The sequence below is a fragment of the Notolabrus celidotus genome, chromosome 4 (genome assembly GCF_009762535.1).
Source record: "Notolabrus celidotus isolate fNotCel1 chromosome 4, fNotCel1.pri, whole genome shotgun sequence".
Lineage (NCBI taxonomy): Eukaryota > Metazoa > Chordata > Actinopteri > Labriformes > Labridae > Notolabrus > Notolabrus celidotus.
Window position 1 is genome coordinate 22,635,181 of NC_048275.1, and position 12,490 is coordinate 22,647,670.

The 12,490-nt window shown below is 41.5% G+C and overlaps 1 protein-coding gene across 2 annotated transcripts in view; it reads right to left on the reverse strand.

The window, feature by feature from the left end:
- Positions 1-11,822, reverse strand: part of cdh5 (cadherin 5) — a 46,034-nt gene extending 34,212 nt beyond the window's left edge. The window contains exons 1-2 of one of the 2 annotated variants that reach the window (XM_034681440.1): positions 11,695-11,822; positions 5,021-5,806 (exon numbers count right to left, since the gene is read on the reverse strand). The gene's annotated coding sequence lies outside the window, so the exon portion shown is untranslated. Of the gene's footprint in view, positions 1-5,020; positions 5,807-11,694 lie in introns of those variants that run through there. The other variant, XM_034681442.1, reaches the window with a different exon arrangement.
- Between the last annotated feature and the right edge of the window lie 668 nt (positions 11,823-12,490).

Below are 12,490 nucleotides of genomic sequence, written 5' to 3' on the forward strand. Positions count from 1 at the left end.
ATCAGTTGTTCATCACTTCTTAAAGTGAATATGTGAGTCTTTCAGTGGTTTGTTGTCCGTGTTTGGTTATTGTTTTCTCTTTGTTATATTTCAGCTCAGTAACTAATGCATAATACAAAAATATTTAAGTTTACATAACTTTCAAAACCATGTTAAATACTGAAATTTTGAGTTGATATAAGTGTATCTAATCCAAATTTTTCACCAAAAATTACATTTTCAACTCAGAAATTGACCAAAACTTTTCCATGGCTACGTCTAAAGAGATAACTCGGATTTGGCCACATCTAGACTAAAGTTATGAGATATTTTTGAACCATGTGAAGAACAATCAAATTCTTCAGAATCAGCTTGGCTCATGCACTAGTCTGTACATACATAAAACCTCTTACTCACACATGTACAATCACATCCTGACTGGGTTCCTTGCACATACACGGTTATTGCAGTGGTGACAAATACTTCGGGGACATTCTCCGTAAAAGGGCATTTTTCAAAAACAGCATTTCCGACTTCTTACTCCTCTCCTTTTATCAGCAACAGGAAGCGTAAACACAATGCCCTCTGGGAAATGACACAGGGTCTGTTAATGAAGGGCTGTCATTAGTGAGTGGACACACCCTTCCTGGTATTCAGCTCCTGCTGACTCCATGTCTAAGACTCCTTATTCAGCTCTCTCATTTTGTTTCTGTCTGTCACATTTAGTTGTTCTCTGTGTCTCTGTTTTTTGATGTCTCATACTTAAATCTGTCTCTTTAGTTTGCCCATTTTTTATTTTTGTCCCTTTCTTCAGTCATTTCTTCCCCTTGAATTTCTCCTCTTCCCTCCAGTCAAATCTCTCAAGGTAAAAACTGCATCGAGATGTTCACACAGTCTATTTATGTCTCCCGTGCATCATACCTCCTTTTTCCTTTTCTCACCTTTTCTTCCTCACCTCTCTTCTTCTCTCATTCCTGTCACTCTCTGTGCCTCACCTTAAAAGCAGATTTATCACCTTAATGGATATTGCAGGGCTTAAAACACAGATACAACCAGTTCAACAAATCTTTGAGACTCAATTTAACTTCAGCTTACTTTTAAAACCTTTACTGTCAGTTTCAAATCAAAAGAGAGTACACAGAGTGATTTATGTAAAGTGACAGGGGTGTTGAGCATGATCAATCGGATGTAAATTAAGTTTACATTCCTTTTATATAGTTGTATACACCTGTCATTTTGATTTACGATGGAAGCTGTTAATCTTTGATAATCACCCTTTTATTCCTCCCAACTACAAGCATCATGCATGCAAAGCTCACTTCAGGATTATACAAGTTTATTTATGGCAGTATTTATCAAAGGCATCATTCAGAGGTATGGAGAATAAATAACATCCAGGAATATCTGTAATTACATCTGTACATTGTCCGCGGGCGAGGGAGCGTGTGAGAGTGTGACGGAGGAGCAGAGATACAGTTGTCATTCTGCGGGATGTTTTGTGACTGGCAGACAGGTCTGACCTAGTTTCACTCTACCAAAGGCTACAAGCATAGATACGAGTCAACAAGACTTCATAATCCTGCCGCACGCTGAAGGAATGTTGAAGTTCTTGCACAAGTGTGGTTGTGTTATGTCTTAAAGATCTCCCGTCCATGATGAAATCTGAGTGAGGATGAGGCATGTGTCAGTCATCCTATATTGCCTACTCTGGTGCCCTCTGAATGGTTAGCAATGTTAAAAATCTGTCAATACTCACCAATGAAAGAGAGAAATGTGGCTAAAAGGATAAGTGATTGATCTGTTACTGTTATGAGTCAGACTACAGATAAGCACTGCTAAGGGGACACTTTTCTTTGATTGGTATGAAAAATGTTAAGTGCCCAGACAGTTGACGATACAACAGACTACTGAGTTGAACAAAATGACAACCTCTCCTGCCTTTTACTTGACAAAATGACGACGACTCCCTACACTGGATAAGTCTCAGGAGTGGTTGTGTTTCAGTTGTTTAATCCCTCCATGTGGTGATATGTTGACTTAAATGCCAACTAAGTTACGATTCAGGGGGCTATAGTTTGTGATTTACTGTTTGTATCAAGTGTAATCATTGTGCCCAGAGATAATCCTGTAGATGTGGATGACCCCTGTGAACTTGACCAGTATTAGCATGTCCAGGTCAGTTTTCACTCTGGCACAAGAAATATTCACATCTATGCAGATTTTCATCATCTGCAAAAGATGAACCTTTTAAAGAAAAAAAAACAGCTAGCTTGGTTGCCATGAGGTTAATTAAGGCCATCCATGGTACCATGAGGATAGACTGTGTTTTAATTGTAGACAATCTTTAATTGCACCTTTGGCCGGAAATATCCACCTCATATAAGAAACATCCATTGGCTGGGTTCCATGAAGTTTATCCAAGGTTGTTCTTGCTCCCAAGATGATACCACTTAATAACATTCATGATCACATCATTGATGGCTTGCACCATCCCAACATGAAACCTTTACTATCTGAAGCATAATGGAATCTGTGACGTTTATTTCAACTCCCCAGAGGTTGAACCTGTGTAAAATTGGTGCCTACAAGCCACAGGTTGATTGAAGTCTAGGCCTGTTAGAGGAAAGACTTTGAGGACAAAAAACATGCCCATTTAGTCCATCCAGACCAAACAATTCTTATCACCAAATGAGTCCCTTGTTGAGCTTCAGACTTTAAGTCTTCTTACATGCAGATCTCTCTTTAAATGACGTCTTTGATACAGTTTGTTTTACTTTAGTCTACTTTAACTACCCTAAAATCTGGACTTTGATCATCTGTGTGTATGTGCCACAGGAACTGATTCCAAGGCTTCAAATCTGTGTGTGGTGTCAGAGTGCTGAGTACTGTAGTGGGTGTCTGTTGTTGAGATTAAAACATGTTTAATCACAGAGCAGCTTCTAACAATCTGTCGGCCAGCAAGTCACACCAGGACCCGCTACCACACGCACACACTCACCCACGCACACACAGACACACACTCACAAACATATGCACAAAAATGCACACTGTGTCCTCACTGACACTGCCCTGTCACGGGGTGTATCCAGGCTCTGATTGGTGTTCATTCTTTTCTAGTTTATTGTGTTTTTTTTACACAATCAGAGCAATCTGGTTCAATCAAAGTGAACCGGTAATAAAGGATTTTGTCTTGCTTTAAAACTGACAGTAATGACCAACAGACATCTGAAGCTAATTTAAAGCTGAGTGTGTTATCCACATTGGTTTTGGCTCAGCTGTCAGCCCCCGTCTTTGCTCAAGGCACAAATTTTCAACTACAGCTCCCCAAAAATAGAGATTTTCCGGTTCTTATAAAACATATTTCATGAACGTAGAATTCATGAATATGGTGCTTCATTAGTTTTGTCTGTAGACAAAACCTTACAACTGCAGGTGGTGCTGATTGGCACAGTAAAATATGCCAATCAGCACAAAACACTAAAATAAATCAGGCATCATATTCTCCATATCAGTCTGAGAGGGAGACTTGAACCAATTATGATACATTTAATTTCAAGTCATTCTCATAGAATATTGTGTTTTCTTGTACTATGTTGTTGTATTTGTCCCCATCTGAAATGTCAAAGTCAATCTAATTATTCTTGTTTGGATGATTGAATGTCCCTATTGATGCATTCCCCGGAGATAGGTTGTGAAAAACAATTAACATATTGTTTAAGGAAATCAAATCTTGTCCAAATACACGTGTGTGACAGTCAGTGAAGTGTAGAATACAGGTCAGACACTGAAAATAAAACCCTAACTGGGTCTCTCAGTTGTAATCAGAAACTTCAGCTGAGCCAACATCACCACATCTGGACAGCTTGTCAACCACTCTGACATATATCTGAATGAACGAACGAATGTCTCTAATCAGGAATCTTGTGTGTGTGTGCGTGTGCATGTGTGTATTAGTATGTGTGTGTGCGAGAGGGTGAAGTCTCCCAGATGGCACCCAAAGGATTTTCCTCCCTGATAGTTCCCTCTCCAGGAATTAGACCAGTGGGTTTAGTTGCATCTACAGCTTTTGATGCAATGACCGAATCAAGTCACCTCTGTCACTGTGGGCGATGGATCCAGTTATAATGAGAAAATACATCTTTCAAAGGAGATACTGTTACCGTGTGGACAGAATATAAAAAGTCTTGTAATGAAGTCCAAGCCGACTACACCACATATCACAGCATCAGAAATTCCCCAAGAAACCTTTCAAACAATCCTAAATTGACGTTTTACTGACAGAGCTGTTTGAGAAAGTGTATGAGAAAGAATAAGATCAATCATTAATGTATAGCAGGGAGTTCTGATTCAACAATTCCACATTATAGCACCACTCAACAGTCTTTTGACTGCTTCACAAATATAAAATGGTGTCATCAATACTTCATGGCGTCAAAAACCTGACATGAAGTTGACAGATGCAGAATAAAAATGAGATTTTCTTAAGTGGAACTCAAAAAATGAACAGCTGATATCCTCCTGGTGGATTTAGATTTTTTGTGTCTGTCTACAGATCATCCTGTATCGTCTTAATGGTCACAGCCGTCTGTGCTCAGGAATGACAGTCCAGCCTCTGGGGAAAAATGGGGAGGGTGGGGGTGGCGGGGAGCACTCAATTACAGCATTCAAATCTACATCGAGCTGTCCGAGATCATTGGTGTAACATATGTGAACTGTGACGGTTGGCGACAGTCTGTCCTTACAGGGGTTATAACCACCGTATCAAGTTATTTCTGTACCTTCTTCCACACAGTTTGACCGGTATTGATGAGGGTTTTACCCTGGGGTGACTGGGGAAGTAGCCTGGAGGGTTTTCCAAAGGATCTGGGTTACATTTTTGGGAAAAGCTGCATTACAACACTGCTTTTCAGTTACAAGGAAATAATCACTTACACCTTCATTTGATAAAGAGGAAAGCACTGGATGTACATGCACACACAAAACATAGAGTGAAATCAGTATTTTCATTTTCACTACCTTATAACAGAAAAAGAGAACTCACCGCACAGACTGGTAGTCCAATTCAAGTAGAAGTGTTCAGACCTTTGTTTCCGCACAAAATGAAATCCTTGAAACGGGCTCCCCTCCTCACTCACTGGGCTTATTCTTTATTAATGTGGCAGGTTGTGGTAGAAATTAGAGGCTGGTAGGTGGTCGTGTGCTCAACAGGGAGTAAAACCGCCTCCTGATTCAACTCTGTCTCTTCCCTGCTCTTGCTTCTTTTCTTTTTGACTGTGGGCGCTTTCTGATGTTGAAAGAGAGCAGCAGGTGTTGTTGTACAGGCAGGGATTTCTGTCTCCCGTGGCTTTTTTTTTTTAACCAGGTTTTCAGTACAAATCCTTTTTTTCTGGACTGTGGAGAAGATAAGTCCGTGATGATTAAGTATTGGTGGATGCCTCTTGAAGGAGAATGTATCCCAGAGTTGGATTACGAAATACAAAATTGCACAGTCTTTAAGACCGCAACCGACTGAGGGTTTTCTCAAACAGGTGAAAACTCCAATGGCTCCAGTTTAAAGTTGTTTTGTTGCCTTGTTTTTTCTCCTTGGGTTATCAAAGGTTCCCCCTCAGGATTCCAACAGGTTTTGGAGTGTCTCTTGCGCTTTTTCTTCCTGTGGTCTCTGATGTGGTTTTCTCACCCAAAAGCCAAAAGTGCAATGTTGAACCCCAGCTGTCCGAACCACAGTCCCCTCTCTCTCTCACACACAGGTCACTGCCCACTTCCTCTTCCTGTTATTGTGGTCAGTCTTCTTCGCTGGTGCTCCCTGCAACCTCTACTCTTCCTGGTCCTGGAGGAGGGGGGAGGGGGGGGGGGGGGGACAGAGAGAGGTATATGGAGTGGTATGGTATTGGTGGATAGACAGACAGAGAGAAGAAAGACAGAGGCAAAGAAGCGGAGAGGGAGCGCATATGTCAAAACCGCTCAAAGACGCTTGGAGAGGCAGAGAAAGCAGCCAGCTCATGTTCATGAACCAGATGGAGTGAGTGAGTGAGAGAAAAGAAGAGAGGGAGGGAGAGAGGGAGGGTGATGAAGAGTAAGGTGAGAGAGGCGTTACTTCTTCTGGAGGAGAGAGAGAGAGAGAGAGAGAGAGAGAGAGAGAGGGACAGAGTAGGGGGAGGATTTATTATTCATGTGTGCGAGATAAGGATTAAGTTAAACAGGTTATTGGGGATAATCCTTAGAGATTTCCCCACATGAGGCTAGTAAATATTTCAGAGGGCTGACTTCGGCGGTGTGTGTGTGTCTGTGTGTGTGCACGTATCTGACAGAGAGATCTTGTCTAAGCCGGTAAATGAGATGAGTCGGACGCCCCGCCACACACACACAAACACACACACACACACACACACACTTCATCTATCTCACCCCCCTCTTCTTCTCTTCAGGGGGAGAGCCGGTCGCCAGTAATTTGGCGAATTGGACAGGAAAGCCGGCTGTGTATTTTTACATGAAACCTCTCCTGTGGCAGCAGCAGCAGTCCTGTCGTCCTTTTTTTTTTTACTTTCATCCCTCCCTCCCTCCCTCCCTCCCTCTCTGTCTATGTCTCTCTCCCTCTCTCTCTCTCATTGTGTGCTTGCGCTCTTGTTATTTACATTTTCAGTTCCACTCCACGCGCAATCTTTGTAATACAGCTGGGAATAGTGCTGTCTAACATCAACATGACAAAAAAATCAACATTTACTTTGAGTCCTCTCCCCTCATTGCTGTAGCTGTGTAAGTATCAGTGATACAGGGGTTACACAAAATGTTCTGTTTTTTTAAAAACTTCTACAAACTGAAGGACAAAACATTTGCTTACTGGCTTTTAAAACCTTACAAGTACAAAACAGTTTAAGACACTTAATATCTTCAAAAAATAACAAGTTCTAAAAAAAAAAATGAACCCCTGTACAATGTGTGCCGAGAAAGAAATAAGCTTTTCAGACCTGAACCCTTTTTTGTACCAGGCTGTTAACATGTTCATTTTGGTCATAGAGATCATCTTTTTTGAAGGGGTGTGTATGGTTTCAAGTGTGCAGCCAGACTCGAGCAGACATTTCAGTCAGTTTTTAGTACTTATGCATTGGCTTCATATTCTAAGACCGGAGGTTGCAGCTTGGCCTAAACGCTAGTTGGCAGTGTAACTTCTACGCTACTTATATCGCCAGCTCCTGATTCCACTACATTCAGTGCTTGTTGTGAAAAGGAAGCCATGGTGACTGAACCCGAATATATTATGATGGGGCTGGAGCTAATTAATGTTGAGCAGCAATTGACTGTACTGCAATTGTTGCAAGAAACGATAGGAGACGTTCGAGAAGATAGAATATGAGAGGAGGTGCAAGCCAGGCTACTTGGGTAGGCTTTGACCTACAGTGGATGCTGTGGCATAGATTTGATGCAGAAGTTTAAACCGGTCCTAAGCTGACACTCACGAAAGTTCAATCACTCCTGGGCTGGAGTTAGTTACGTTTCTTGATTTTTCTCTTTTACTCTGCTGATCTAAAGAAAAACAAAAACAAAAAAATCAGACAATGAATGTTTTAATATAAATCAACACAATAAGAACTTACTTTGACAGAAACCTTGATCAATACAAAAATGTATTTCATGTGCATCTTGTTTTTGAAGTTTGAAGCATGTCCCATCTGTTAACATGGAAGAGGCAGGCTGTATCCCCTATACTGCAGCCAGTTAGTGAGGGGAGCTCCAAATGTTTTGGCTTAACTTCAGGAGAACTGTAATAGTGTCTATTTTTAATATACACTCTATGACTGTATGGGATCAATGGGAAATTAAGTTTAAATTGAATTGACTTCACTTCTCTCTTTTATAGCTCCAAGTCCTGTAATGTTTCTCTCTGATACAGGGATGTGTAAACATTAAGGTATGGGTATCTAACTTCATGAAACTGGTTCAGATGGTCCATTCTGAGGCATTCTTATGATAATTAAATAAACTGATAAAGGCCATGTCATTGTCTGATAACATCCAGTGAATGTCTCATGGTACCTGAAGCACTGAACTGCCTTGAAGGCTGACCGTTGTGAAAGTACCATCTGAACACCAGTGGGAGATCATGTGGTGTTGTAAACATGATGCTACTTCTGTCTTTGCATTAAAGAGACTCTACTCAGTTATTCCTCTGTCAGCTGCTGTGCATATCTTTATTTTTTTATCTTCTTTGGATATTTTATATATCCTTTTTTCCCCCAGCTGAACTACACTTTTCAAAGTCTAGACTTGTTTTTGACAAAAACTAACATATAACTTCAGGGAAAATCTCCTCCTCTCTTCCCTCTTTGTCTGAGGGTGTGTGTGTGTTGGCGTGTGAGTGCGAGACGGAGAGAGAGGGAGTGTCAAACTGTCATTTTAGACAGATAAGTGAGAACTACTGACTCTTGTGACAGTTTCACACCAGAGAGAAAGCCTGAAGGACAGTACATGTTTTCTTCATATCCATCACCCAACATTATTCTGATCAGTCTAATACAAAAGTAACTCTTTTTATCTGTTTTGATTGTATGTGTGCGATCTTTTACATTATAACGTTTTGTGGGTGATCATTTTTTGAAATCGTGCCAAACATTCACCTTTTAACCGTGTGAAATCAGGTAGAATCAGGTGGAAAGACAGTGATGTATGTATGTAGAGAAAGGGAACAAGGAAAGAAATAACAAAGAGAAAGAGTTTGTCCTCATGTCGGCTGTCTGTTTTCGTTCAGTAGAGGACGCGATGTGTACGAGAGTGATGGATGTCCCACAAACAAATAACAAAACGTCACAAATATGATGGAAACTCTCTTGTTTACACATTTCATTTCCTCTCTCCTCTGTGTCTCTCTGTCATTCTGTCTTTAAAAAAATCCTCATGCTCTTGGCCTACTTTCCTTCAAAAGAGAAAAAAAAGAAAAACACTTTGGCACTAAAAATTGCATCCTCGCTCCACTCATGACATGTAAGGAAACGGGTGATATTCCCCCACTGGTGGTTTGACTGGAAGAATACCACTGGGAGCTGAACATCAAGAACTGGAGGACTGAGAGAGAGACAGGGAGAGAGAAAGCAGACAGAGAGAGAGGCAAATGTCTGACATGACAGCTCTTTTTTAACAGTGCTATATCTGCCTGAAGGGGCCGCTTTCATCATTAACACCTACAATGCTTTTGCTTTAAGCAGAGGATAGACAAAATAACACCGAGTACACAAATCTCCTCTGAAAGTACTGCTGCGGAGGTTGGTCATATCAGGGTAAAGTGCTGCTACTTATCTAATGTTGCTTTGAAGCCAACCCATACACTTCATGTAAAGATATAAATAGTAACATAACAACTGGCAAGAATGACTTAACAGTGCAATAGTTCTGTTAACGTCACACTTCAAATTCAAGACCAATACTGACAATTTCCACAAACAATACCCAGTTTTCAGGTAAATCAATCATTCAGTGTTTATTTATGTAGCGGCATATCACAACATCTCAAAATGCTTTACAAACAGAGCAGGTCTAGACCTTACTCTATGTTAAGTTATTAACAAAGACCCAACATCAAGACAGGTGTCATGATCCTCATCATGGCAGCCCTCTCCTCTCCCTCTTTGTGTGTGTTTTGTCATTTCCCTGTCTGTTGCTCCTCCTCCTGTGTCTCTTCCCCTTGTTTGTGTCTTGTGGGTGAATGTGGGCGGGGTTTCCATTCTGCAGGCAGCACCAGGTGAAGCCACTCAATAATCAACCCTCTCCTATAAAGACTCCGGATTCTCTCCTACTCGTTGCCAGATCGTACTTCAGTTTTAAGTGGTACACTGAGTCCGTGGCTCCTCAAGCATGTTTTTGTTTTGCTTGTCTTTGTGTGTGTCAAGCTGACGTCCTTGTGTTTTCATCTAGATTCAGAGTTTGCCGTGCATGCTTCCTGCTCTCGTGCTGATCGCTTCCCTGTCTGCTGCTGAACCTGCCTGCCTTTGCCTGAGCTCCAGTTACCCTCTGTGGAAGGACACTGGAAAGAGGGACTGCTCCGCTCGTTACCCACGGCGCCATTACCACGGAGTTCACTCTAAATAAACACTTGTATTTTTCACAATCCAGCTTGCCTGAGTTCTGCATTTTGGGTCCAGTCCTAGTGACAATCATAACAACAGGATAAGATCCAGTTCCATCTTACAGACAGGACTCCGTCTTATCTCATCTGAATCCACCATGAGCAGAGCACTTTGCAGCATTTAGCAAGTTACAGCAGCAAGGAAAAACTTTCCTTTAACATCAATAAATATTTAATTTTGAATCAATGGTTCAGTATTTACATGCCTCAACATGCCAAGTTAGAGCAGCTGTGTCACACATGTAAAAGGGATCAACACATCATGCACTTGGCTTCCTTAGGCTGGCCAAAAGACGACTTTCAGATCTTTACCAATTTTGTAACTGAGGGTGACCACACACATATGGGCAGTTCTGACAAATTTTTTAACATCACAATCCTCTGAAAAAACACTAGAAAACACAGCGTTCATGGTAATGACTTCACTGGGCTTCCACAGACACAAGATCTCACAGAAACTCAAATGTGACTTCAAACGATGAATAAACATGAAAAAGGATACGGGTAAAATATGACATAATCTCATCCTCTTCTTCAATATTTCACTTAGCTCTAGGCATAGTTGTGTTTATGTGCTATGTCTATGAGCTGTCCACAGCATCTGGTTGGTGACGCTTCCCAGTCTGCTCCTCCCAGTGATTATTCCGTTGGGGACAGTCCAACCTGGAATCATGTACAGTATATCTAACATGTTTGATATTTCTGATCCCAGGTCAGGGAGGCTCTGACTCGGTCAGGAGCAGTAAAATAGCTGTATTGACACCACACACTTGAGTATTATTTGGACAAATATAACCAGTTATGACAAGCCTTGCATTATATCACACAATACCTTATCCAAACACAGTGTTAACCGCTGAAGGGGAAGATCAAGCTGAAATAACAAACCCTACTGACATCACTGTCCACCAGGTAATCTTGGGAATTTGGTGCTTAACGCTATGCAAAAATGAGATTTATAAATATCAAATTGTACAATACATCGCTGGCATATACAGTACATCATAGACCCAATTAGCTGATCAGTGTGCTGCCGGTGGAAGAACTGTATGTTGTGTCCGCAAATTGTGCAAACAAAAATACGCTTCCTGATGGCAAAGCAAATAGTTAAAAATCTGAGACAACCTTAAAGGGATATTTCAGATTTTTTTTAAGTGGGGCCGTATGAGCTACATTACACTATTGCTCCTGCAAGCCACAATGAGTGCCGCTTCCCCTTTAATGAGAAAATTCCCAGATGACTTTCAGGCAAGCTAGGCTACAATTCTCTGGGGACGGGGCCTCCTATTTCGCCAAAGTTGAGAAAATAAGGTCCAGGAACTCATCATGGTGCAATTGCATGCTCTACTAGAAAAAATTGCAGCTCTGGACTTTGCTGCCAGAGACCCCCTTTGTTTTGGTCTTTACAGTGAATTAAACTCACTTTTCTGCAAATTTAAAAGATGGGATGTACTTGCCTTTATCCCAACTGTTCTAACAAGCAAACCTCCTGGTCTCAACACAGATTTTATCGTATTCCAGTGTACGACGTAGATAATGTTTGTGTCATAGTGTTATAAAAACAACAAAAACAATGAATCAGTAAAATCATTAAAACTTACGTTGGAGACAAATTTCCATTTAGCCCTTCAGGTCGTGGATGTTTTTTCCAATTTATCTTTGGAAAGTTGAAGAAAGTCCGTAAAACACTGATGTTTAGTAAGGCAGGGAACTTTGGATGACGAGTGATGCAGACTGGAGCCGTATGTAAGCCGCTGGTATCCTCTGATTCAGAAAGGTCCTGAAGTATTGTTGTCACTAAGTCCCTCTTCCGACTGCAGAAGCTCTCTGGGTTCGTTGGCATGGGCTCACAGTTTACGCACCGGCACCAACAGGAAACGTGGAATCTCTCCTACTCACTCGTTAGCACAGAATTTTATCCCCTCTCTTCTTCGGTACGTAGGGTCGGCATCTGGAGTTCTTCTTCTGTAAACTCTGGTTCATAGAGAAATCCTCTTGTGTCCACAGGCATGTCATCGTCGCTGTCAGAATCACTCATTTCTGCAGTTTGTAGTTTTTGTTCCTAAAAGTGCAGGCAGATCCAAACAGCTGATCGGCGTGTATCCGTGCTTATGCAGCGGAAGAACACCGGTCTGCGAGGTGCGTCCGAAAATAGTGCCGAAAGAAAGAGGGTTTCTGGCGGCAAAGTCAAGAGCTGCAATTTTTTTCTAGTAGAGCATGCAATTGCTTCGTAATGAGTGCCTGGAACGTATTTTCTTAATTTTAGCAAAATTACGCGAAACAGGCGGCCCCGTCCACAGAGAATTGTAGTCTAGCTTACCTGCCGGTCATCTGGGAATTTCTCATTAAAGGGGAAGAGCTCGCCGGAACTCATTGTGGCTAACAGGAGTACTAGTG